Source organism: Melanotaenia boesemani, chromosome 2, assembly GCF_017639745.1.
Source record: "Melanotaenia boesemani isolate fMelBoe1 chromosome 2, fMelBoe1.pri, whole genome shotgun sequence".
Taxonomy (NCBI): domain Eukaryota; kingdom Metazoa; phylum Chordata; class Actinopteri; order Atheriniformes; family Melanotaeniidae; genus Melanotaenia; species Melanotaenia boesemani.
In genome coordinates this window covers 6226113-6252534 of record NC_055683.1, presented here as the reverse complement: position 1 = coordinate 6252534, position 26422 = coordinate 6226113, and the positions used below count along the sequence as shown (strand labels likewise).

Below are 26422 nucleotides of genomic sequence, written 5' to 3'. Positions count from 1 at the left end.
GTGAGGCAGACTGTATTCCTGTGTGGTTTACTGTTGTAATATGACTGTCGGACTTTGGCGGGAGTTTGTCCCCGGGGAACTGACTAGGCGAGTATGTGTGTGTGTGTGTGTGTCGGTGTGCGCGTTTATGGACTCAGTAGGGACAGCTGTCAGTGACGAGACGGCTTCGTCACACTCATCCATCAAGCTGTACCACTTCCAAGAAGCGGCAGTGACCCCACCCCCCTCTGTGCTCACCCCGGTTCGGGGACGCTTAAGGTCCTGTAGAAATAAGACTACCAAAGAAAACATGCGCTACACAGATGTCTACACAGCACTGTGATTTTAGTTTATTTACTTAGACCGTTTTACTGTACATGGGCCAAGACAGCATCTAACTTTGTATTTGGACACCAGGTTCTCCCATCTTTTCTTCAGGGCCTTGGGCTCCACCTTACCCTTAAGGCCTCTTTCTTTTAAGAAGACACTGGTGAACACACATTGGCAGTTCATATAAAACAGAACATTTAAGTTTATATGTACTTTACTTTGCAGACTCTTTTATCTAAAGTGATGTAAAATCTAAATATAACATTTGTTCCATTTGCCAAGAACAGAAAAACACAGTTTAGAGCAAATTACACTATTTTGTGATTGTGTTTTGCCTGTAGTTAATAACTACCTATAAATTATTATCTGCCCACATTTATTTGTAATTATTCAGCACCTAATTTACACAATTATGCAAACATGTATACTTACTTGTAAGCTTCAATACTGGCATGCCTCCTCCCTGTGAACAAGCAGGGATTGGCTGCCCGCCAGTGAATGAGCGCCCTGCTGTCCTCATCTGTCCCTGCAACATCCAAAATACCTCAACATTAATAATGATAATAATTTAAAAAAAAAATCTGGTGGAGCCAAGTAGAAGAAAATTACACACCTCAAACCTTTACACATCAACAGCAATTATACTACTGCAATTTACTACAGTTACAGTTAGCTCGTTATCTTGCAGACCTTTGCAGCAATTTTGTCTTTGGTCACAAATATCGATGAAATAAACACATGAGAATGTAAATAAATGCAAATTGATAATAAATGTGCAATCTAATGGAGAGAAGAGTCAGTGTGCTGATGTTCATTAAGGTTGTTTGAGCAGTTCAATGCTGTAGTTGCCATATACATTGAGAGGAATAAGTCTGTTCAGGTATGCCCAAAATGTCCCTCCCAATATGCCATTATGGGATAATAGAATATTATTATATTACCCTATATGGCATGCCCCCAGACCCCCTAGCTGAATTTGGTTCCCCACCCACACAACCAAGGCTGTAATATATGAAAATAGCCTTCCCTATATAATGGCAGATAATTTCAATTAGTCTTTTTCTAGGAAGACTTCTGATCAGAAGTTCTTATGTGCCATAAGCTCAAACTGACCCACTTCATGTTTTTGTTCAGCAGACTACATGGACTTGTGTAGTTACGCATCATAGACTTAATAACCTTTGGCCACCCTACTATTTTCTCTGGCCACCATATGGCCACCCCTTAAAAAAAAAGCTCTGTGGGCATCCCTGCCCCCAGGTTCAAACCTCCCCCCAGTCGAGGCTCGAACCAGCCACCTCCTTGCTGTGTGGCTGTGGTGCTAACCACCACACCTCTGTGCACAGTATTCTATTTTATTTTACATGAAAGTAAAACTACAGAGTAAAATCATATCCTGGTTGAATCAGTGTGCAGAGCAGAGATGCTGACCTGTGACCGGCTGCTCTGTGGTAAGTTGCATCACAGCAAGAAGGTTCCTGTTCAGTCTCGGCTGAAGACTTTTTATGTGGATTTTGCATGTTCTCCTTGTGCATAAATAACTTTCTCCCACTGTCCAAAAAAAAAAAAAAAGAAAGAAAGCATGTAACTGGTTGTTCTGTATTGACTGTAATAGTGAATGTGAGTGATATACCTGCATTCATTGTCTCGGGGAAATCACATAAAATTACTTGAAAAAATGTATGAAAAAAAAAAAAACTAACAAGTTAGCTTAAGGCTAATGTCTATGGGATGAGAAAACTGCCATAATCTGAAACTGAAAGAAAACGTTTTGAAACTTTGAAAGTCAGTGTTTGAAAATTTAATACCTCAAATAAAGTTTTGCAAGTCTGAAAATAAGTTTTGGAACCTTGAAAAGTATTTTGAAAGTCTGACAAAAAAGTTTGAATCTCTGCAAGTATAATTTTGTACTTGAATTTTTATTTTTCATAAGTGCAACATGCATATTACAGAGTTTCAGCTTCACATTTTCAGAGATTCAAACCTCTTGTTGAAAAAAAAAAAACGGCTCCGGGGGAGGGACAACGCATCTTCTAACTAATCGTTTCCCTTGTGAAGTATTAGTCCAATCACATGAAAGAACGCACAGTTCTTGTCACCGTTGCCGGGCGCTGAGACCAAGCTCAAATCGTGGCACGGCAACTACCGGTTGTGGCCGCGACTTGTCACGGACTGCCAGAGCCTGCCGAAGCGGATGGCCCGACTCTCCACAGCCTAACGTTTATAACCGTAAACAAATGTCTTTAGGCACAGAAATGTTGGTGGATGTAAGCTGCTTCAACCGTGCTGCGGCAGCTCTTTGGAGCACCAGGGAACGGGGGAAGTGCCTGCAACCTACACCAGGCATGAACCAGACGGTAAGTATAATGAGAGGATTAATGTGATTTTATGTACAGAATACGAGAATAAAACCCCACTAATAAAGACACCATGCTGTATGTCAGTGGTCACTTACAAACAGTTTGAGGAGCCTTATTTTCGTGAGAGCACCATGACATCAAAGTCACGTGTACGCACACCTCACGAACATCAAACTTGTGCCAATATAATATCATGTTCGGAGTACGGTTATTACTGAAAGAAACGGAATGGATCAAGTACAGTATTTGGAGAATTTGACAAAGTGAGTTAATAAACACGCAGTGTTGACAAATTAATTGCATTCTTTTAATCTAAGAAGAATCAGAAACTCCATGGAAATCAATATAAAATATAATCTGAAACAGCTGCCATTGTTGCCATGAGCTGCACAGACAGCATACAGCTGATTTTGTTTGTGGAAGCTGGTGTTGATAAGATTAAATAAAAAATACTTTTATCATCCAATTATTGCTAGTGTAATAATTAATCACTTAACCTTTAATTAGTCCTCTCATTTTTTCTTTTGTTTTGGGTTTTCTTGCTCCCAATCATATAAACTATGCTGTAGTTTTAGCTACTTAAATCTCTTCTGTTCTACGCTGAATAAAATTAACATTTTTATTCCCCCAGCCCATCACAGTTTGCCAACCAGTTGCCGCTGCCTGCCACGACCCCACAAGAATGCTGCTTGGCACCAGGTCTGCCTTTGTTTACAGCTGCTGCAACAGATACTGCACCCACAAGCATGTCCTTGTATTGGTACAGTTGAAGTCATAATACATTGTTTTGGGGTGTCCAAACCCTTTCTGATAGTTTGTTCTGTGTGGTTGTCCCAGCTAAAGTTAAAAAATGTAACCTGTAGTTAATTCATAACAAACATTTTATTTAAAGAAAACACTTAACCTGTTAGTTTTTTTTTATTAGTTTTAACACTTGTGCTTTACAAACTAAAATGTTAAATGTTTTGTGTGTGTCTTTGTAGGTGTTGCTGTTTAACTAAAAGTTGATTTGTTGGCTGTGGCCTCCTTTATGGTAATTCTGGACAAATAAAAGACAGATGATACAGCATTTAGCAGGAGTGCTGTCTTTAATAACATTTTTATAAAGAAAAAGGACAGAGTCTGTAGATAATCTCCACTGGAGTAGGCCAGTTTGCCAGATGCTGTGTTTTATTATGATCATTAAACAATCTTAATCATCTTCAAATCTGGCAAAAACTTTGTAGTTTTTTTAGCAATGATTTCAACGCAGAACATCTCATAGTTCTTTCAAAAATAAAAGTTCAGAGATCTGCTGGAGAACTCTCATGAAGTTCCTCATCCCAACTTTGCAAAGCCTTCGTGTCTCATTTTGTTCATCTTTGCTCATTAAGACAGCTGGAAACACAACTTCCACTGAAGGTTGTAGTTCGGCACCAATCAGCTGCAGCCATGATGTCACGTAGTAAAATGCTTTCCTGCGAAAGGGCACAAATAATTTTTAAGTTAGTTTTCATATTAATTAAGATGGACAAAGATGGATTTTTCAACATTTCATATTTAATATCTTTGTGGCCTTTAATATACAGTAGGTAGGTAGGTAGGTAGAGAGGAAAGTTGGTCAGTGTGAGAGGATGACGTACAACAAGGTGTCCTAGAATGGGATTTGAACCTTGGCCACATTAGCACCTTTACAATGTGCAGCTGCTCAACCAGGTGACCTAAATGACATTCCTACATATCTTGTGGGTTTTTTTTTTCTATATGAAACACCTGAAAGTAGTTTACCTATAAAATTGAGTTTGGGCATCAGTTAAAATATTTATTGAGCAGCATCCGTCAAGGTATGGAGGTTAAAAATGTCTCACCTGTTCAGTTTCTGTGTCTTCAACTGGAGTCTTATCTGCAGGGCTGCAAAAAATCAATGAATAAAAAGATTAATACTCACATTGAGCAACGTATGGGTGTGAAGGAGACCATAGCTACCACAAAATCACTGTCCTGTACCTTTCACTGTCCTTGGATGCACTTTTCAGAAGCACACATTCTGCTTCATACCTGAAATGTGGCCTTTTTTTCCAACCACAGAATCATAACCTAAAAACACATAAAGAACAATAGCTATAATAAAACAAAAGTGTTAATATTTTAAAATGCTCATATTTACAGTCAGTTGGATTCTATATATTAATTTTGGTGCATATCTTCAGTAGCTCACCTCAGGCAGAATGAGCTCTGTGACGAATTGCTGCTTTTCAGCAACAGAAGAAGGCGATGACGGCGTCTTGTCCAGTCGCTGGATGCTGCTAAGTCAAGCAAAGACAATAAAATCAGTATATGTTGATAGAGGAGATTGGTAATATAACAGCAATCTCACTGGCATATATGTACCTGAAAGAGCATGTTTTTCCATCTACCTTTTTTTTCCCTCTTAGTCCTCTATATATTTGTAATATGTCAATAGGGTATGTCACTTCTTTCTGCCCAAAACAACAAAGCATACTACAAACATCACTAAATAATGCAAAAATAAAAAATAAAAATATATAATTTTCTCTGTAATGTTTCCGAAGGGTCGGATCCAATCCTGCATGTTTCCACAGATAAAGTCTGTTGGAAAGAACGTAGCCTTTCTCCAGATTTCTTTGCAAATTCTGTATTTGAATAATGTTTAGTTGTGTATAAAGTTTTATACTGTCTGAACAACTGTAAGCACCGTCGTGGCTAGTGTTAATTTTATCAGCCATTTTAAAATTTTGTCTCAGTTTTAGTCCAGTTTCGATCGCGCTTATTAGTTTTTATCACATTTAATCAACCTCATCTCATTTTTATTTAGTCAAGTTTTAGTCGACTATAAGCTGAGCATTTTAGTCTTTTAGTCCAAGAAAACATAACTTTATTGTCTAGTCTTAGTCAACAAAAACTGTCAATTTTAGTCTAGTTTGTCAGGACAAACATTTTACCCTTTTAATTTTGTCAGCAGATAATACTGAACATTGTTAGTAGTTAGTAGAACTTTGTTAAATGTAGTTTAACATTGTTAAACTACATTTAACATTTAAAACTCATACTTAAAATATAACAATCCTATTTTATGTAGAAATTATTACAGGCATTTTTATGTTTATATGCATTTATTTATATTAATATTGATGCCAATTCAAATCAAACGTCCTTGTGATGGTAACCTGAAGACAAACAGAACAGCATTTTGTTTTTTTTTAGCTTGGAACCCCATTTTGATATCAGAAAACTCTAGCGACCCCAGACATTCAAAACACAATTTAACTGTTTTTTATACCACATTTAGACAATTTCATGTATGAAAATGCAGGTTAAAGTTGTTTTGAATGAAGTGTGGCATATTATTTTATCTAGATGATTTGTTTTAGTACGTTTTAGTTTGCATCCATGTGTAGCTGCTGAAGTGTTTTGTGTTCACTATAGTTCGCTTGCAGCTCCTAAATTAGCTCATACTTCTAATCTAGTCTGCTTTAATTAAACTTGCAGTCCAACTGAAAACATAGTTACCTGACCAGTAAAACGTGTCTAAGGTAGCAAAAATTCAACTTCACACATAATTCTACCAACAAGTGGCTACTATCACTACAAGCTACGCAGCTAGTAAGTTAGCCAGCGGTTTGTGGTCGGTTTAATGTTCTTGTTGGAAAATGACAGCCTTTGGTTTAATGTTACATTAAACAACCACCACCAAACGTTTTGTTAACTTACCACCATGTCTTTGTGCTGAACTGCGATGTGTCGCTTCATGTTTGTGTTTTTCCTGCTACCTTGTGCCTTGTTTTTCCTTCTTCTTTTTTTTTCCTTCAATCTAGCGAGAATTGGTGCATATATCATGTCTTCTCTTTCTCTGTAGCTCCGTGCAAAGCAATTAATGTTTTATTTTTAACTTTTTACCGACTCCACCTCCTGACTGGCCCATGTGTGTAAACGTGCCTGCTGCATGTTTGAAGAGGGGCGTGTGTGAGTGGCCAAAGACCCGAGGAGGAGGCGGAGGAGACAGGATTTGACAAAGTCATATGATACAATAATATAATTGTTTTCTGGCCTTAAAAGAGCGCATGAAAATAATCTTTTAAACTTAAAGTTGAATATCAAAAAAGCGCCAGTCATTTTTCAAGAAATTATGAATGTCCATTCTCACTATGACAGATAAGTGGTTATTAACTAACAAAATAGTACGACAGTATATATGTCTTTATCAATAAGAGGTTTTATGTTTTATAGTGTGAATATATTCATAAACAAAGTTTCTACCATGGTATTAAATCAGGAAGAGCCTCATTAAAATAATTACTACTAAAATAGAGATTGTGAGTATTTAAAAAAATGAAAATGAAAATACTAATATAATAAATAATATACAGCAGAGAGGTCATAACATCAAATTTTCTCATTTGTTTTGATTGGTGGTTAACAGAATATTTTAAAATATAGTCAAAAAGTAAATATATGCAATTATTGTGGCATTGATCTGATTATCTATTTTACTGGTAATTTCAGTCTAAGTTTCTCAGTATTCTCTGTAAAATAGCAATACTTATATCTGCAAATAACTAGAGTGTGCACATCTGTTTTATTTCTGTAAATATTTTATACCTTAGATCTTTTATTTATTATTTATTTCTATACTGCTCTCTCTGCACTGACACTGGGGATGGCTTAATCTCGTTGTACATGTGTATAATGACAATAAAAGGCATTCTATTCTATTCATTCTATTCTATTCTATTCAAATGTATAAAAGATATTAATTCCTTTCTACATAGTTTAGGGTGTTTTAAGCATGATTTTAAGACCCATTTATTAAATGTGTCTTACAAAATTAGAGGTGCCTTTTTTATAAATTCAAGCCAATTTATTCACATTATCCACATTTTTTTATTTATTTATTTTTTATATTAGAGCCACATTTACTTGCAAAATAACATGAAGGTTAATGTTTTTAATTAGGTTGATATATTTTTAAGAAAAACAAATGAGCAGAATTAGAAATAAGTTTGTGTTATGGATCCCTTCTGGTCTAGGGATGGAAGGGCTGGAGTAACACAACAAGCCAGAAATAAAATTAAAATAAACGATAAATTTACAAATTTACTGCTATTTACAAAAAAATTCAACATAAAATATCCCTTTCAGGTAAAATACAACAACAACAAACAAAGGGTGTCCTCTAAAAGGAACTGCACTCTAACAGGCAGCAAAACATAACTTGTTTACAATAAAAAACAAAAACACAAAGGAAACTTAACCAAAGAAATCCTATCGAAAGAAATCAGAGTCAAAATAAAAACCAAAATAGCTAACAAAAAGGATTCTAACAAAGCAAAAGAGGGGAGCCTCTCCTAATTATGAAGCTCCCTAATTACAATCTGTAAAGTTAACACTCTGTTTTAGCAAACCGTCTGTTGAACAGCCAGAACAGGACTCCGCTCAGAGTAACAAAACCTGAACAAAACAATCTAAAGTGTCCACTGACACCAAACTATACACAAAGTCATAAAGTGTGCTCTTAGCAAAACAGTTCACAAGACATATAGTTTTCTCCACTAACAACTGTTAAGCAATTGACTAACAGCTCAGAGAACCAAACAAGAGGCAAACTGTGTCCTACTGACACAGCTGCCATGATCAATGACTGGTCCTCCTTTTTAAGGACAAGGCATCACTCAATGATTTCCAGCTGGGGGTTGCGGGAGCAGTAGCGACCAATTGGCAAGGCAGAGGGAAGGAACCGCAGCTGCTGGTCCACAGCCAATCCCGAGACAGCACTGGCACAGCGGCATTTGCATTTCCAAGTGTAGAGTGACAGGCCGGAGGCCAATCCAGAAAGGCCAGGGACCGTAACAGCCCCTCCCTTAAAATCTGGCCACAGATTCTCCGAACACATCTTCAGCTTGCAATACAGAAACACAGGTTAAACCATCACGAGTACGCATACAATCATATATAGTTCTAAAGATGTGAAAAGGCATCCGCGAAAAGGTTATCCACTCCCTTTTTTTGCCTAATCTCCAAGTCGTATTCCTGCAGAATGAGTCCCCATTGCATTAATCTCTGATTATGGTTATACATGCAACTCAGGAAAGTTAACGGATTGTGGTCTGTAAATACCTGAATGGGCATTGGAGAGGATCCTACATATACATGGGAGTGTTGGAGCGCCAGAAGTAATGACAGCGTTCCCTTCTCGATGGTAGAATAATGCAATTGGAGTAATGCAATTGGTGTCGGCTGAACTTACGGGAGAAATAACAGACAGGGTGATCAATCCCATTGTTACCAGACTGGAGGAGCATGGTGTCGGCCACTGCAGCACTGGCATCTACATCTAGTTTAAAGGGTCTCTCCATATAAGGAGCAGCTAACACTGGTGCATTTTTAAGTAGAGCCTTTACACTATCGAAAGCATGTTGGCACTTGTGGGTCCATAGAAATTCCTGCTTGGGACTTACTAAGGACGTCAACGGTTCAACAACTGTAGAGTAATTTCTACAGAAGTTTCTGTAATAACCTGCCATCCCCAGAAAACGGCGTAAGGCCTTTCTGTTTTCTGGAATAGGGAACTGGGTTATCAAACTCACTTTAGCTTCCACCGGACGCATGACCCCCTGTCCCACCTGTCTACCCATATAGGTGACGATAGCGCAACCAAACTCGCACTTTGCAAGGTTCAGGGTTAAGTTTGCGTCAGCTATCCGTGCAAATATTGTATCTAAAGCAGACACATGTTCTTCCCATTTCTCCGTGAACACAACAACATCATTTAAGTATGTGGAACAAAATGGAACGCTGAAATGTGGCAGGAAAGTATCAGGCATAACAAAAGCAGAGATCAATGAAGCATTTGGTGTAAGTGGAACTTGCCAGTACCCTTTTAACAGGTCCAATTTACTGACATATTTCGCAATTCTGATTATATCCACACAATCAGTCTGGAGTCAAACACTTTGTCTGCAATCAGCAAGCAGGGTGTGCTTTATTAGACCAAAATCTGCGCTCATAGGTGCGATTTAAGACCCAGGTCAGGACTAATTTAACCCTTTTGGGGCTGCTACTTATATTCAGTTAAGGGCTTGGCTAAGCGTTGCCAACTTAATATTTTATGCAAATTCTTCTGATTAAATTTAGCTATTAATTTCCAGAACCGCCAATCTAACCATGTCTCAAAAATCATATTCAGAATTTTTTAAAAGACTCTACCCCATAGTCGGTGCCCAGCACACTGACGACCCCCACGAGACAGGTCCACCAGGATCTGCGTCCTTTCTTAAAATTCACTTTGTGTTGATGTAGGAGGACAGCCACCCCGCCACCTCACTCTGAACTCTTACACAGTTGGCAGGCAGTTAGTGCAACTGTTAACCGGGTCAGAGTTAGTTCAGGGTTATCTTCAAAGAGACCTGTTGTCTTTTCAAAGCCAGCTGTCCAAACTGCTGCTTCAACAGCTAAAACAAGCCTGATTACTGCTCTCTCAGATTTAACTTTTTCTATTCAGCTGTGAAACATCAGTAACAAGGTTTAATGCTTCTGATTAGAACTTATTTGCTTTATTTATGGGCCATCAAATCCAACTAAAATCCTGTAATCCTGTGTTTTAAGGGTCCTCTCTTTCTATCTTTTAGTTATTCTGCAGTCTGTGATTAGAGTTTTTTTTTTTTCCAACACACATTCACATACAACACAGCTCAGTATAATGCACACACAGTAGGGTAACAGAGGGCCATGTTAAAATGAGAGCTTTTCTACTAAGGGTTTTCCCAAAATATTACACAAATACAGGAAATAACAGTTATGTAAGCTGTTATTTTCCTGTACAATTACTGGTCTCAAGTGATTGTAAGTCACTTGGTTTCAAGGAAACAGCTCTTACTCTTTCCATGGACAGCTCTCTCACTTTCAGTTACAATTAATGGTCATGCAGTCGCACAGCCTATCACAGACCACAGGAGGAGTTTACAAGAGCAGCTATAATAACACTAACACACATCTGATCTAAAATTATACACTTACTCGAGAGGGTCAGAGCATCTCTGGCAAGGCAGCCACAGCTACACAGACAAGGCAGAGCAGAGAAAACAAACAACAGAAGGTAAGTTGCTATTCCAGACTCTGAGATTTTTAAATCATTGGAGTTTCATTCTCTGATTTCTCCATTTTAAAGGAAGATTTTGAATCTTTGGGTTTAAAAATTTTCACCACAACGACAGAAACATTTTACCAGACAAGATGTGTGATTGCTTGTTTATTTAAAGTTAATTTACAGATAATATGAAGTTCTTGTTTGGTTTGTTGTATAGAAACATTCCCGTATTCTTTCTTGTCTTTTGGATACATGGACATTGAATTCTAATTTAATTTGCTAATATTCATTTTACCTCCGTATGAAAATACAATTCTAATCTCAAAACCTGTTAAAACTACACTGAGAGCATAAATAGGTGCATGTTAAGATTGGTCTGCGCACATATATTTTTATGTAAAAACCTTTAAAGTTTTATTTAAACAAACTTTGTCCTGTTGCTGAAGATGAAGAGCAGATAAAATGGAGAACAATGACAGTACAGCAGCAGGAGGGGAGACTGAATCTGAAACCAAACCTGTTTCCTGTGGGACAAATGATGAAGGTAATAAAAACAAAATATTTTTTCAGATATCCTTTTGTTATGATGGCTAAACTTATTTGTCCTCTACATTCTTTTATGGCCTTATAGTCCAGATGGAGGAAACTAAAGCTGACACAGAGGTAGGGAGATTTTTTTCTCTAGCTGTAGTTTTCCTGAAATTCCTCTCTAGAGTTTAAGTTGTGACTTCTTTACAAGTTCAAGATTTTTTCATGAAGTCTAACATGGAAAGCTAATAACTAGGTAAAATGACCTTTTTCTTAGTATGATCCAGTGAATAATTCTCTTGATGCTCAACGATCTGAGAAGAGAGATGACATAGAGCAGGAGACTGAAACCAAGTCTGGATCAGAGGCAACTACCGACAAAGGTAGGACCATTAGTACAAGACTGATTTTATGATCTAACATTTCTACTTTATTGAACTCTGTGACTTTACCACTCCCTTTTATCTTTTTAAGTGATGGCTGAACTCACACTTGTGTTAATTGGTGACACAAACTCCATCGAGATTGGATCGCAGAACTTCCTACTTGACCATGATGAGCAAACAAACGTGGAGCAGTTTTCATCCAAATTTTACGATTTATGTGGTCGACCAATCTGTGTAATTAACATGCTTGGTCTGCCAAACGTTGAAAAAATCCCATTAAATCAGGCAGTTTATGTCTTTCTCCTGCTGATACCAAATGGCCAGCACAGCATCCATTACAGATCAGGAATAGAGTGGTTAGAAAGAACTTTTGGAAAAGAATGTCTTACTTATGTTATGACAGTCCTGACTCATAAGTCAGATGAAAAATGTGAAAATGCACTTGCAGACCTGAAAGCAAATCACAGTTTTGATGATAAAAGATACCACACATGTACAAGAAGTATGATAGCTGTAAATGAGATAGTAGCACTCTTGGAAAAAATAGATGCAATGATCTCTGAAAACAACCCACAGCATGACAAGAGACAGATGTTTGCAGTGAATAAAGAGGAGAAACTGCAGCAGGACCACAAATCCCACGAAGAAGAATGGCGAGGAACATGTAAGATTTTAATATGAACAGAATTTTTCTTAACTTTACTAAAGGCAGGCAAATTAATTTGATGTCAAAATTCATAAAAAGTGAAAATGGGAGCAGGACATTTGTCATGAACACTTTTTCTTCTTACATTATACAGCAGAAGAAGTGATGGAGACTGCAGCTGAAATCAAGTTAAAGGTAACTTCTTTAATGTTTAGAATATTATAGGGGCTTATAATTTCTCCGTACATTTTTGTAAAGGGAAAACAGGTCAAATCTTTGCAAGTGATAGGCTTTCCAGGTAAATTTTGAATAGTACATGATTGTTATGCTAAACAAATATCTAGTTCAACTTCCGAAACCCAAAGAGTGAACTCCCTACTCAGCTTGAGACCTGCCTGATGGTCTCCACCGGAAGCAGCTGAAAGGAAGCCCTTCAAAATAACAGACAGATTTTACTAGCACCCACATTCATGACAACAACGGCTGGCTTAGCCACAACGTAACAACAACCCAGGGATCTTCTAGGCGATATAAAAAGGAGAGTCTACCCCTACCAGAAAGAATCTCCCGGACAAACCCCCATTATGTTATGACCCGCATCAGGGGCATGACTGGGCGCAACACAAAAGAAACACAAAAGTACGTCGGGACAGATGTAAAAGTTAAACACAACACATTTTATTGACATAAACACAAACACCGAATGAAACCTGGAACAAAGGTAAACAAGTGTTGGAGTTAGTGAAACTGCTGAAAGAAACAAACAAAAGTTAAATCAGAAACCATACACAACCCGCCAAGTAAACCATATCAAATTTAACAAACAAAAGGGTGCCCTAAGCTTGGCTCAATAACTCAATAACAAAAGACAGCAGTTCCCATAAACTAAGTGACCTCCACCACAAAAAAAAAGCCTAACCTAGCCCAACACAACAAAACCTATAATACAAAGGATAACAAAATGGCAGAACACAAACTAAGGTGCAGTAAAGCTTAAATCGAAACTGTGTGTATAACGAAGGTGAGTCCAAACTAACCAAGACTATAACCAAGTCCCCTAAAGGAACACGAACAGCCAGGTGTCCCCACTGTAAATACAAAATAGTCTTGCACCCAAAAGGACCACCACATAGCACAGCAAACACACAGAAAAGCCATGCCACCATACCTCTGCCAAACACAACGAGAAGAGGCCACCTGCGCTAATCAGCCTTTCTCATCTAAAGTGAGGGGAAGCAGACTGTGCTGTCCGCTTCTCCCTCTGACTAAACACTGCAGCAGACCTTTATTTTGACTTTCCACCAAGCTGCAGTTTGATTGGCCGAGCGTGGAACCAATCAACGGGGAGGAGACTGGGGTGCATTTGATCCAGCCACTCAGAACCGACGTCAGGGCCAGGGATTTGCATCTAGAACAAGCCCCAGCTGTACGCAATGAGTGGCACTCATAACAATAATTAATTTAGATAGAACGAGGTCAGCATAACCAAATTTTAAAACCAATTTATTTTTCTGTTTTGAGAGGTATGTCTTCTTTTAAAATATATTAATAGTAAACAGAATTTGTTTTTTGTAAATCAAAGTTGAGGTGAGGAGTTTACAGAACAATCTTTATCCCAAAGGCTCCAACAGGAGGAAGGTAAAGTTAATTTTATCCACTTTTTCAGTGCAATCCACCAAATGAACATTGTGATGATGAACACTCAGACAAGAACGACGACACAAGAGAACAACCTGAAATGAAGTCTGGACTTAGTGCGCCAAAGGAGACAGGTAATACTTTAAAGAAGATTTTTACTCAAATTTAACACACAGCCCAATTAGACAAAGTATAAACATATTATTACATTGCTACTTAGCAATAATATAAACACATTTAATTAGAAAAAAAGAAAGAATAAGGAATATTAACTAACCATAAAAAGTTATTTCCCAATTAAATTAATGAAAAAAGATTTAAAATGCAAATGAAAGTTCTGATGGGGAACAAGATCTTATGACACTCCAGGATTTCATTGGGAAGCTTATCATTCATGCTGAAGTCACTCCCATGAAGCATTCTTACGCAATGCTTCACCTCTTCTCTTTGTTTATGGAGCATGAATTTAGCAACTATTGGTCTTGGTCTAATTCCCCAGAATAACCTCCAGCAGGGAAAGCTGGGTGTCGAAGCTGGATAACGTCTAATCCAGGGGTAGGCAAGTTAAACTAATGAGTCATTGTGCAGATCCTTATAGGCTGTTGGATCCATTTAATTTGAGTTAGGTGTGCTGGAGCATGGGAATTTGGAACAAAATTTGGAGCAGGATTTTGGCTCTCGAGGACCGAACTTGCTTCTGGTCTAATCGATGGAGATTAAGATATCTGCTGTGCAGTTCCCGGTGGGAGAAGTTGGAGATGTTGCTCTGGAGGATTCTTCATTGCAAGTTCTCTTGGAGCTGGAGCCAGCTTTGGATGACATTGAAGCAGAGTTGGTGTTTTTCCCCATAATGATCTGATGGAAGCTGTCCTTGATGAAATTTGTCTGCCTCGTCGGATGCTCATTGCTGTGATCCAGAGTGACTGGGTCAGCGTGGTTTTAGTTGTCAATTACTTGTTTTTCACTTATTTTTCCATTAATCTGGCTGTAGAATGTGTTTGTTTAATTCAGAAGCGTGACATGTTTGATCCTGCCAAGTCTTGCCAAATCTTGCATACAGCATCCTCCTCTCGTCTTCCAGTTGTATTCTGGGAACTTAAGTTGCCTTCTCAGATGGACTTCAGGCTGCCAGTCTGGTGCCATGGTGAGATCTGGAGGACCCTGGCCTATCTTGTGCTTTCTCTCCAGCTCCGATGAAAGTGATGGACTGCCTTGGGGGGGTGCTGGTATATGCTGTTGTTGATTGCAATGCTAACAAGGCCCTGAGGACCTGGCCACTGCACCGGTGATACCTTCCATCTGGAAAACCAAAAGGGGTTTGACTTTCCAGAGCTCTGTCTAGGGGATTCTATGCTGTTCAGCATGCTCCCCCTCTAGGATATCCCCCTGTCCAGGCTCCTCTTTGGTACATGCCAACCATTGTGGCCTGTACAAGTTTATACTTTTCCATCCTTCTGGCTCTGTCGTATTGGAGTTTGGAAAAACTGCCATGTCCTGCCAACACTCATCAGACTCCTTGCTAGTACATCCAGGATTTGAATACACCTGGAAGCCCCGACTATAGGCCAGGGAGTCAAGTTTATCCTGGCTTGTTGAACTTTTAAAGAGCTTGAGTCACAACGTCTGTGTGTTCTAGACATCCATGTACTCCTAGGACCTCCCATTCTCTACTAAGGTGTCTATGTACTGAATTTAGAATAGGTTAAACTCCAATAAAACTATACCTATTTAGTGCTGTTTGTTGAATCAGAAATCAAGAGGATGATGTTGAGGATCAAGTTAACAGTTTATTAACAGCTCAAAAGCAATTTAATTACGGAGTCTCTGGGTTCAGGATACATAACCAAATAAAACATGGGTCAGGTCAAGAAGTCTGAACATCCTTCCATGAATTTTCTAAGGCTTTTATAGAATGTAGGTGGATCTTTGGGAGGACCTCCTTCTTATGACACACACACACACATGGCTGCGAACAACTGTGAGTCAGCTGGCCACTTTAGGCGTTTTGGAGGTCCAGTATATCTGTGAGCTGAGAATTTGCTGTCTTATGCATTTCATGTCAACATTGGGCGCATTTTACTAAAAGATATATTATAAAGCACAATAAACACAAAATAGGCGCATTCCGACAGAGAAGTTCTAAGAACGCAGTTCTAATAACTGTCCTAGTTCTAAGAACGGCCCTTCTCCAGGGGAACTGTTTCATGTTGCATTCGCACATGAGTTGGGGGCGGTAGAGGGACCGATGTGACGCATACGTCTGCGACAGTGGCGTGTGACTTTAGCGCCACATAACAAAACAAAACCCGCTAAAAACAAAACAACACGGCAAGCTAACACGGAGAACGAAGAGATCGTAGTGTCCATTCTCTGCTTGATGGAGATGTTACTGATGGACGATACAACCAGGCGTCTGACGTCGAGGCTGGAAGGCTCCTGAAAGTGAAGATGAAGAATCCAGCGGCAGGAGATACGCTGCAGACAAAGGAGACGACGTGTAAGTTTAACTTATTAAACATGCGCCGATTGTATACGTGTCTTATGAGTAAATGTTTCAGACGGTTCACTACTGTCTGTGTTGAGCAGATTACAATAAGTAAATATTTCAGACGGCGGGTTTATTGTAACTCGTGTTCTGCGTTTCAGACGTTGCTGCAGCTCATTGAACTCCTCACCGTCTGGCTGGTCCGGAGCAAAGCTGATAACTAGTGGGAAAAGGTTGTTCTCAATTCTACCGATGAGCAGTGGATAGAGAATTTCTGTATGTCCAAGGAGACATTTCAATACATCTGTGGCCGCCTGAAGCTGCACAGGAGAGGATGGACACAACCACCTGCTGCAGATACTGAAGGAGATGTAGAACAGCCTGGATGCTTTACCTCCTGCCTTCCAGATAATCACTACACACCTCTTCATAATAAGCATCATGTTCTGGAAGTTCGACAGACAGAACATACATGTATACATGATGTACACATTTAAAGAGGAAATGTTCCATAGAAAATGTATCATTTCATTTTTTTTTTCTTTTTTTTGTGTGTGTGTGTTATGTGCAAAATAAAGATCTCATTATCTGCTATTAAGCTTTGTGTGTTTTATGGAATCATCAGTAGAAAGGTGGAGGAGTAATCCATCACTGAAGGGTTGGTTGTGACTGAGTTATGGTTTAGAATTATGAGGACATAGTCACACTGATTTAGCATGTATGAAGGTAAAAATATAAAAAGGGTGGTGAAATGTTTACAGGTGTGTAATTTGATGCCAGATCTTGGTTAAACATGATAAACTTCGTTCTGTGATATGGAGCATATTATAAAGTTGATAAACTAATGTAATTTACACCCAGGATAAGACTTAAAATGTAGCGACCAAAGATGGATTATTTAATATTTCATAGCTGTAATAAGTTAATAACTACTCAATATTTTTATTAGCTAATATTTTATAGATGTGACCAAAGCAAATCTAAAAGACACAAACTGAAAACTTCAGACTCTTTACAAAGTCATTTATTTTTTTATAGTGAATACAGCAGAGCAAAAATAACTATTTACATGTGTGTATATGCTCTGCATATCACACTGGCTTTTCCTGCCGCACGCAGGAGTCATTTGCTGCGGCGTTGCCCGAGTAAACATGTCGGTGGTACAAGCTGTCAAATTTACTGTTTTTTCAGTTCGTCTCGCTCCGGTTGTCGTGGTCCTTAATTTATTTGTATTCTTGTGTGAGTTTTCTACGTGCGCTGCTTCACGTCATCCCGCGTTCTCTGACTGAGAGCTGATCGTCAGGAATATTTTTATATTTCGTTGCGAACCTTCAAAACCTCTCTGAAAATCCTCTGTGGCGTAGACGGTCAGAAGAGCTTCGACCTCCTCGTCGGTCCATTTATCGCTTGCTCTGTTGTTGTTTTTGTCCGTATGTGCAACCGTGGTTTTTAAATGTGGCGGGGACTCAAAATGCGGAAATCTGGCAAGGGGCGTAGCCACCAGTCACGAAACACCTACATCATGAAGGTACCTATAGAACCCTGTTCAGACCCTGCCTCGGAGCAGGAGCTAAAATGGTTATAGGAACTGGGGGCTTTGGTCCCTAGTTCCTATATGTCGGAATGCGCGAAAAAATGGCCTGATTCCTGAAAAGGTTATAGGAACTGCAAAAGGTTCCTACAGTCGGAAAGAGCCTAAAAACTCTTCAGTGCCCGTTCCTCAAGAGTAATTCAGTCAGTGTTGAGACACCATTGTAACTCCCTGGGCACCTTTAAAAAAACCTTGCACTCTTTGCGTTCAGGTACCAATATTGTACCCCTCGTAAAAGTGTCATAAAATGTCAATAATACATTTCTTAAAAACATTTTTAACATCAGATCTTTGACAACTTCAGATCTAAGCATATATATATATATATAGAATTTTTTAATACATTTAATTTTTTCTTTGTTGTTGTTTTATGCACCTTGTCAGAGATTTTCAATGAGAAAAACAAAATATGCATAATTTCCAAAAATGTGCAAATTGGAATATTTGATATGAGGTTAATACAGCCTTGACTAGGTAAATCATTAATAGGAAACAAAGATTTTTATGCATTTTTATGAGCATTTATTGTTTTAAAAAAAATAAAAAATTTCAGACCACTTTTTCACTTCAGACCTAACAATAGATATGGACATATTTATTGTATTTTCATAATATATACCCTTTTTGTCCTAAAAATCCTCTCTCTTGATCAAGACAAAATAATAACAAAGCTTTAGCTTAGCTTTAGCTACCTCCATTAGTTGGTTAGCTCTTGTTAGATCTGAGTTGGCTCAGTTAGCTCTTAGCGACAAGCAGCTCAGAGTTTGATAGACGTCAATCATCCACCCCCACGCTCACAGCCCCCCTCTCAGCTCCGCTACTTTGCCCATTTTTATATTTTCCGGGGAGCGATGGCAGGCGAGACGCTACCAAGATGGCGATGGTAGGAACTGAGTTTCACTTTTGCTCAACAGAAACCTACGGGATGATGTCACGGAGGCTTCATCCATCTTTTATATTCAGTGTATGGTGTAAACACATATACACAAAATATATTCTCATCCAACCTAAAACATATTTTTCCTATATGAAGAAGAAACTATATGAATAAGATATCGAGATCTTGATCTTGAGACAAACATTATCACATGTAAGGATAATAGTATGTCTAAAATATGTGGTTATAATGGGAGTCAGTGGGGCCAAATCTGCCCCGAACACAAAGCATGTCCATCTTGAATGTACAGTATCGCCTGTTCTATACATCTTGCAAAAAAGAAAAAAAAGATACCATGGAATTATAAACATAATAATAATAATAATAATAATAATCCTTATCAAGTTTCATAAAATTAGACTTTACACATGATGTTGAACTGAATAAGCAGAAGGTACATGTTTGATCCCCAAAGGTTTGCCCCAAGGGTTTTTCCCTTCTACACTGAGCAGTGAGATTATATGAAACTGCTCAATGGTATTTGAATCATCTTCTTTGGGAATCCAGACAGTATACTTCCATTGGGTGTTGACTTTGTCTCTTTGAAAGATCACTTTTAACATCTTTCAAAGTTGCACAAGTAGTCTTGGGCACTGCTTAAAAACTATGTGGGACTTTACAAGGACCACGTGTGGACCCTGCTCTTGCAGATTTCATTGCTTTTATAATCTCTTGGGGGTGTTGAAGGAGACAATCAGCTCTGGAAGCTTTGAGTGCCTCACATGAGCCGAGGTCTTGCTTTCTTAAGGGGTTACTGAAGATAATGTTGAGATGATGGTTAAAGTCTTCTAGAAGACCTATGAGATTGCTTCTTTTTACCTGTCCAGGGAGTCTCTTGGCGAAGCTGAACAGATTAGACAGGACTGACTTGTTTATACTCCCTCCCTTTGCATTTTCTTCTGTCCCACTCAGCCCGTCTTAGTGTGATGAGCCTCCTTCTTAAGGTGTCCCAAATATCAGTCAGGGCAGGTTTATCCTCCATCTTTGCCACCATGAACTGATGATTCAGAGCTTTCAATTCTTGCCTCAGCTGGCTGATTGATAGATACCACTGTAACAAAATAATCTATAAATAATAATCTCTCATTGGTTTGTAGCAGAGACTGAATGAAATAACAATAAAACAACATAAGAACATATGCCTCATCAGCTCTCCCTACATTTTAAAATATTTATTTACACATCAGTTTAATTTAAATACTAAAATGTTATATTTTAAGGTGAAAATCAATTCTCAAATATAGATTGCTAGTATAAGAGAAACAGATACTTCCGAATCAGTCCACACATCACTAAGAATTTGTCTACTCAGATAACCACATAGCACAAAAGCATTTAGTTTATTAACTTCATTATATAAACAGCAGAAAACACAAAGACCTCTGGTTCCTCAGTGGAAGGTACTGCCATGATTGTGACTGTGTTCTGTGCCACTTCTATTTTGAAATGTCCTTTTCCTATCAATATATTATAATAATGTTATTGTTATGTTATGTTAATGTTATAAATATATGCTTTTCTACAGTCACCTGTGATATGGATCTAAGTGGAATCAAGGTAAGATATTTATATATTCCTGAGGAAATAAAGGGAAAAATTCTTCAGAAACACTAAACAAATATTTATTTACCATTTCCAGCAGTCAAGGAATATTAATGAAGAACACGTTGGCACAAAAGCTCAACAGGAAACTGAGATACTGCTCAACAGACTTCACCTTCAGGACAGCTATCGACAAAAAATGTCACCAGCAGACTTTCTTAAAATAGGTCCACCTGTGAAACAGAGCAATGAAACCTGTGAGAAAGATTTAGCTCATACGTTTCTTCAGAGGTTAATGATGTTGGATTACAGAGCCAGATATATTCCTGCAAGACAAGAAAGCTCTGAGGTGAGCCATTCAGAGGTTCCTCCAGAGTCTGACAGTATTGATGCAGATGACGATGCATTTTTGGCCACCAGTGAAGATTTTAATCAATCAAAACAGGCTCATGTGCACCCAATGGATGTCCAAATGGCCGTATTTCACTGCTCAGACAGCTTTCTTAAGCAGAACATGATCACAAAGTTGTCACAGTGTCAGTACGCCCTACCTTTGTTTGTTCCTGATCCTGTCTCAATGGATATTGAGTGTCCTCTGTGGACATTCAGAAAAATAACCAAAACATGGAAGAAAACTCAAGGTGACCTTAAGACTGTCAGCATGAAAAGCATGCCAATCTGCAAAGCTGAAACACCCTTGGTGTCATTTTTCCGTCTGGGTTCACTTTCTCTGTCTAAATCTCAGCTGATGAACACTTTGATCAACGACCGTCACAGCACCTTCTTCCACAGAAACTGTCCAGGTAGCACCAAATCTCGTCATTTGATGGAGGGTGTGGCAGAGATTGCCTGGTACTGTCCTGCTGGAAAACCCAATGATTCCTTCACTGACTGCGTTGCCTTCTGTAATCTTCATGGTGATTCTCTGTTGATTGAAAAACAGCGTGAAATACTGACTGAAAAATCTTCAGTCATTGTTCTTCTGCTTCCAACTCTGGGGAAAAGTGAGAATAGTTGGACAGTTGTTTCATCTCTTCTAAAGTCCACAAAACCTCTGATTTGTCTCATTGCTGATAGTGACTGTGTTGTAGTTCAGGCTAAACCAGGAAAATACAAACTGGGGTTGAAGGACAGAAGCCAGTCAGATGTTTGTGAAGAGCTGAAAGGGATTATTGGAAAGATTTTGTCTGGACCACATACAACCTTCCAGCTTGAATCTTTGGCTGAGGTCTCTGGGATCAGAGTGGATGAAAATGACTCAGTCTGCCAAAAAGGGAAATCTGCTGCCATGGAAATAGTGAAAATGATTGCGGGGATGGATGTTTCCAAGATCAAAGAGAAATTTCTCCCTTGTGAAGGCCAACTTTGGCATAACTGGTGCAGAATAAACAAAGAGCTGTATCACCTCAGAGGAAACATTGAGAAAGAAAAAGAAAAAAAGGGAAAACAACTGATGGAAATACGACAGAAACAATGTGATGCTTCCTGTAGTGAACTGATGAAGTCATTCACTAAAAGCCTCCTGAATCTGCCATCTAAAGACAAAGAATATTTTCTGAAGTGGACTCAGATCCTAATAGATGGACTCTCCACTGATGATCTCTCTTCAATTCTCCAAAACTATGATGAAACGTGGTCTGAGGTCTTGGATTTGAAGAAGAAACATGATAAATCCACCTTGTTAAAGGAAAAACAAGCAGAACTTGAACATTTATCAAAAAAGCTGCAGTCAGCAACTTTTGGCTTGGAGCACATCTTCAGAGAAATGGGACAGATCTACGAAGCCCATAAGTCTCAGAAGATACAAACAGGAAGCCGACACACTGACTGGGTTAAATACTCTGAGCTGGCAGCAGATCTGATGATATCAGGATACCCCATGGAGCTGATGGACAGTGATGCAGGTCATGTTCCATTAACATGGATCTCTAGTCTTTTACAGGAAGTCATCAAGAAACTGGGTGACCAGAGAGTGTTTGTGTTGTCAGTGTTGGGCGTACAAAGCAGTGGGAAATCAACAATGCTGAATGCCATGTTTGGACTGCAGTTTGCAGTGAGTGCTGGCAGGTGCACCAAGGGTGCCTACATGCAGCTGGTCAAACTTTCTGATGAAATCAAGAAAGACTACAACTTTAACTATGTTCTGATTGTGGACACTGAAGGACTGCGTGCTCTTGAGTTGGCCGGTAACATCACTCTTCATCATGATAATGAGCTGGCAACATTTGTTGTTGGTGTGGGAAACATGACATTGATCAACATCTTTGGTGAGAATCCAGCTGACATGCAAGATGTCCTGCAGATTGTTGTTCAGGCCATCATGAGGATGAAGAAAGTTAAGCTCTCCCCAAGTTGTGTGTTTGTTCACTAGAATGTCACAGATGTTGCAGCTGTAGAGAAAAACATGGACGGAAAGAGACGGTTGCAAGAAAAACTGGACAAGATGACTCAACTAGCTGCAGAGGAAGAGGTGTGTGATGTTGAGTGTTTCAGTGATGTCATTGCATTTGATGTGCAGAAGGATGTGAAATACTTTGCCCAGTTATGGGAGGGAAGTCCACCTATGGCGCCTCCAAATCCTGGTTATAGTGAGAGTGTCCAAGAACTGAAGAACATCATCCTGTCTAAGGCTTCAAAGTCTACAGGAATCCTTCTGTCACATTTCAGCAGCAAAATCCAGGATCTGTGGAACGCACTGATGAAAGAACACTTTGTGTTTAGCTTCAAAAACACTCAAGAAATTGCAGCATACAGAAAACTCGAGGTCCAGTACGGTAACTGGACCTGGACCCTGAGGAGTGAGATGCTGAAAATCGAAAACCATCTTCATCCCAAAATTGAAAAGGGACAGCTCGACAAGATTGAGAACAGCTATCTTTCTAAAGAAATGAACAAAACATATGAAGAATTAAAAAAACAAATGGTGGCTTACTTTGAGGATGACAGAGACAAAGAAATGTTGGTTCAGTGGCGGGGCCAGTTTGAAAACAAAATTAAAGAGTTTCATGAGGAGCACATTAGAGAAGTGAAAAGAAAATTGGATGAAGTTATCCAGCAGAAGAATGCTCGAAAAAAGCTTGACAACAAGAAGACAGAGTTAGAGAACAAGCTGCTGCAAAAGAGCAAAGAGCTTGCACATCAGTTAAAAGATGTTATAGAAAATGAGGAGGAACTCAAAGTGCAGTTTGACTCTGTTTGGAGTTACTGGGTAGCTGAACTAACTTCAGATACAATACCCATTAAGGACATCAACCTGGAAGAAGATCAGTTTAATGTCCTTCAAGTCCTTGGAATTGAATGGGATCTCATCAATGAGTCAAAAATCAGTGGGAGATACAGAAATCTGTCAGAGACTGGGAATTACTTTGGCTATGCAGCCAAAAGGAAGTACCAGAAACACTTAAATGAATCTCAACCATCTCAAGAAACTCAGATGGAACCCAAGAACACAAGGAGAGGCTGGAAAGATGTTCTGAAGTCTGGATTTGATTATGTCAAACAAATGACAGGACATGCCGCAACAGCACAAGGAGAAGTTAGACATAATGAGTCCAGAAATGCCTTTCACCATGATGACCAGGAAGCGATCAGATTCTTCATCAACAATGTGGAACAAGAATCACTGAAGGTCATTCAGACCAAACCTGTAGCTACACAAGGCTACACTTCAACTTATCTACAAGAAGTGGCCAAACATGTTCAAAAGAAAGTGACAGAATTTGAATCAGAGCGAAAGTGTATCTTCAAGAAGAAGTTTACAGTTGATCTCTTACTGTATGTTTTAGACAGTGCAACAAGTTGGCTTTTACAGTCACACAAGACGTACAAAGAGAACAATGATGCCCTCACCTATTTGAACAGCAAGAAGATGGAATATTACAACATTTTCAAAAGCTACTGCAAGGGAAGCTCATCTGCTGTGGTATTTGGAGAAATGATGTGTGAAAGACTGAAGGTTTCAGCTGTTGAAGCCGTCATTGATCAGACTTCAATTGATCTTGCTGGAGAAATGAGATGCAGTCTCCCAGCATTCAGTGGGAACAGACTGAACCTGGAGAAACATGTGTTGGTGTCACTTGCAGAGAAAGAAGACTTCAGTAAATTCAAAACCTACATAAAAAATCCAAGGAAGCAAGTAGAGGCTTTTATAAAAGAAGAAGCGAAGAAATACATCTTTACAAATCAGAAAGAAAAAGCACAGAAAATACTCCAGAAGAATGTAGATGACATCAATAAGCTCATCAAACAAGCTTTATTTGAAGCAACAGACAAAGTGAAGAAGCAGGAAGGAAACATAGACATGTGGGTAAAGGTGTTTTCCTCCTCACTGAACAAGCTGACACTTGATACCATTTTTTGTCAAAACTTCAGAGACATCAACAATTTTGACTTTCTTAAAGAAACGTTAGAGAAAGGCCTTGTAACCGTCACTATGAAGATGATTCTTCTCCCACTGGATAAAGTGATGGAGTGCAGACAGACACCTGATCAAATCCTCATTGATCAGCTGTGTAACTGCTGCTGGAAACTCTGTCCTTTCTGTGCAGCTGTTTGCACCAACACCCTGAAGGACCACAGTCCTGATAAACACAATGTTCCTTTTCATCGACCCTCTGGAGTGAAAGGATGGCACAGAAGAGACACAGTGGATCTGGTCATTGATTTCTGCACCACATTAGTTGGAAGTGACAGAAAATTTTACCCCAGTCATGACTCACAGGAGTCGGTTCCTTATAAACAGTATCCGACTGCTGGGGATCCGTATGCTTCTTGGAGGATTACTGCTGATGAATCTAAGCTAACATACTGGAAATGGTTTGTATGTCATTTTCAGAAAGAACTGGAGGAATACTATGAATTGAAATTCCAGGGCAGAGGAGAAATTCCCGATGAATGGAGAAACTACACAAGAGAAAAAGCGATTGAAAGTCTGGATGATATGGTGAAGCAGTGAGAAAACTGCAACCGTTGATGACTGTAGATCTGTCTGTTAAAACTAAGTAGGAGAAACGGCTTGCATGAAGCCTCCAAACTACATGGAACATCACCTACTCGGATAGTCTGATCAATATATACTAATTAATTTCAAGAGTTACTCAAGACTGTATGAGGTTGAGGCATCCATTAATATGGCTGCAAGCCAAATGCAACATGTTAAACACTGAAGTTTTTTTCTTTGCTTTTTTTCAGTAATTTAAATGTGGCTTGGGGAAATTATGGCAAAGCTCAGAATTAGTAAGTACGTGACAATACATGACTTAAATGTCACACATAGAATTTTTTCTTTTTTTTTTTTTTTTTTTGCAAGTTCAATAATGTGCAGAAGTTTGTTTTGCAACCAAATGGTTCATTTATCCTTATCCTACATTCAATATGTGTATGAATTCGAAGAAAGAATGAAATGATTTGAGTTGTCTTTAATGTGAACAGTTTCTGAATAAACTTGGAGGTTAGCTATGACCTTACTCGTTTTGATTTTTTTTTTTTTTTTTACCTGTCCTGTCCAGCATCATGACAGCAGAATAATAATAATAATAATAATAATACATTTTATTTCTTGGTGCCTTTCAAACACCCAAGGTCACCGTACACAAAAGGAAAAATAAATAAAAAGACAATAAAAATATAAATTACATAAGAGTTAAAACAGATAACGGACATTGATATAAAAATTACACAAAACAGTCAGTTTACATGGGTTATAGGGAGTATGCCAGTTTAAACAGGTGGGTTTTGAGTGCAGATGTGAATGATGGAAGGGAGTTGATGTTCCTAATCTCGGATGGAAGTGAGTTCCAGAGCTGCTCCCCATGGTAGAGAGACGGGCAGAGGGAACACTAAGGTGAACGGAGGAGGATGACCTGAGAGCATGGGAGGGAGTGGCAATATGGAGGAGATCAGACAGATAAGGAGGGGC

At 38.8% G+C, this 26422-nt stretch overlaps 1 pseudogene; it reads left to right on the top strand.

Moving 5' to 3' along the window:
- Positions 1-10683: 10683 nt before the first annotated feature.
- Positions 10684-25965, top strand: LOC121653685 (annotated as a pseudogene).
- Positions 25966-26422: the final 457 nt, after the last annotated feature.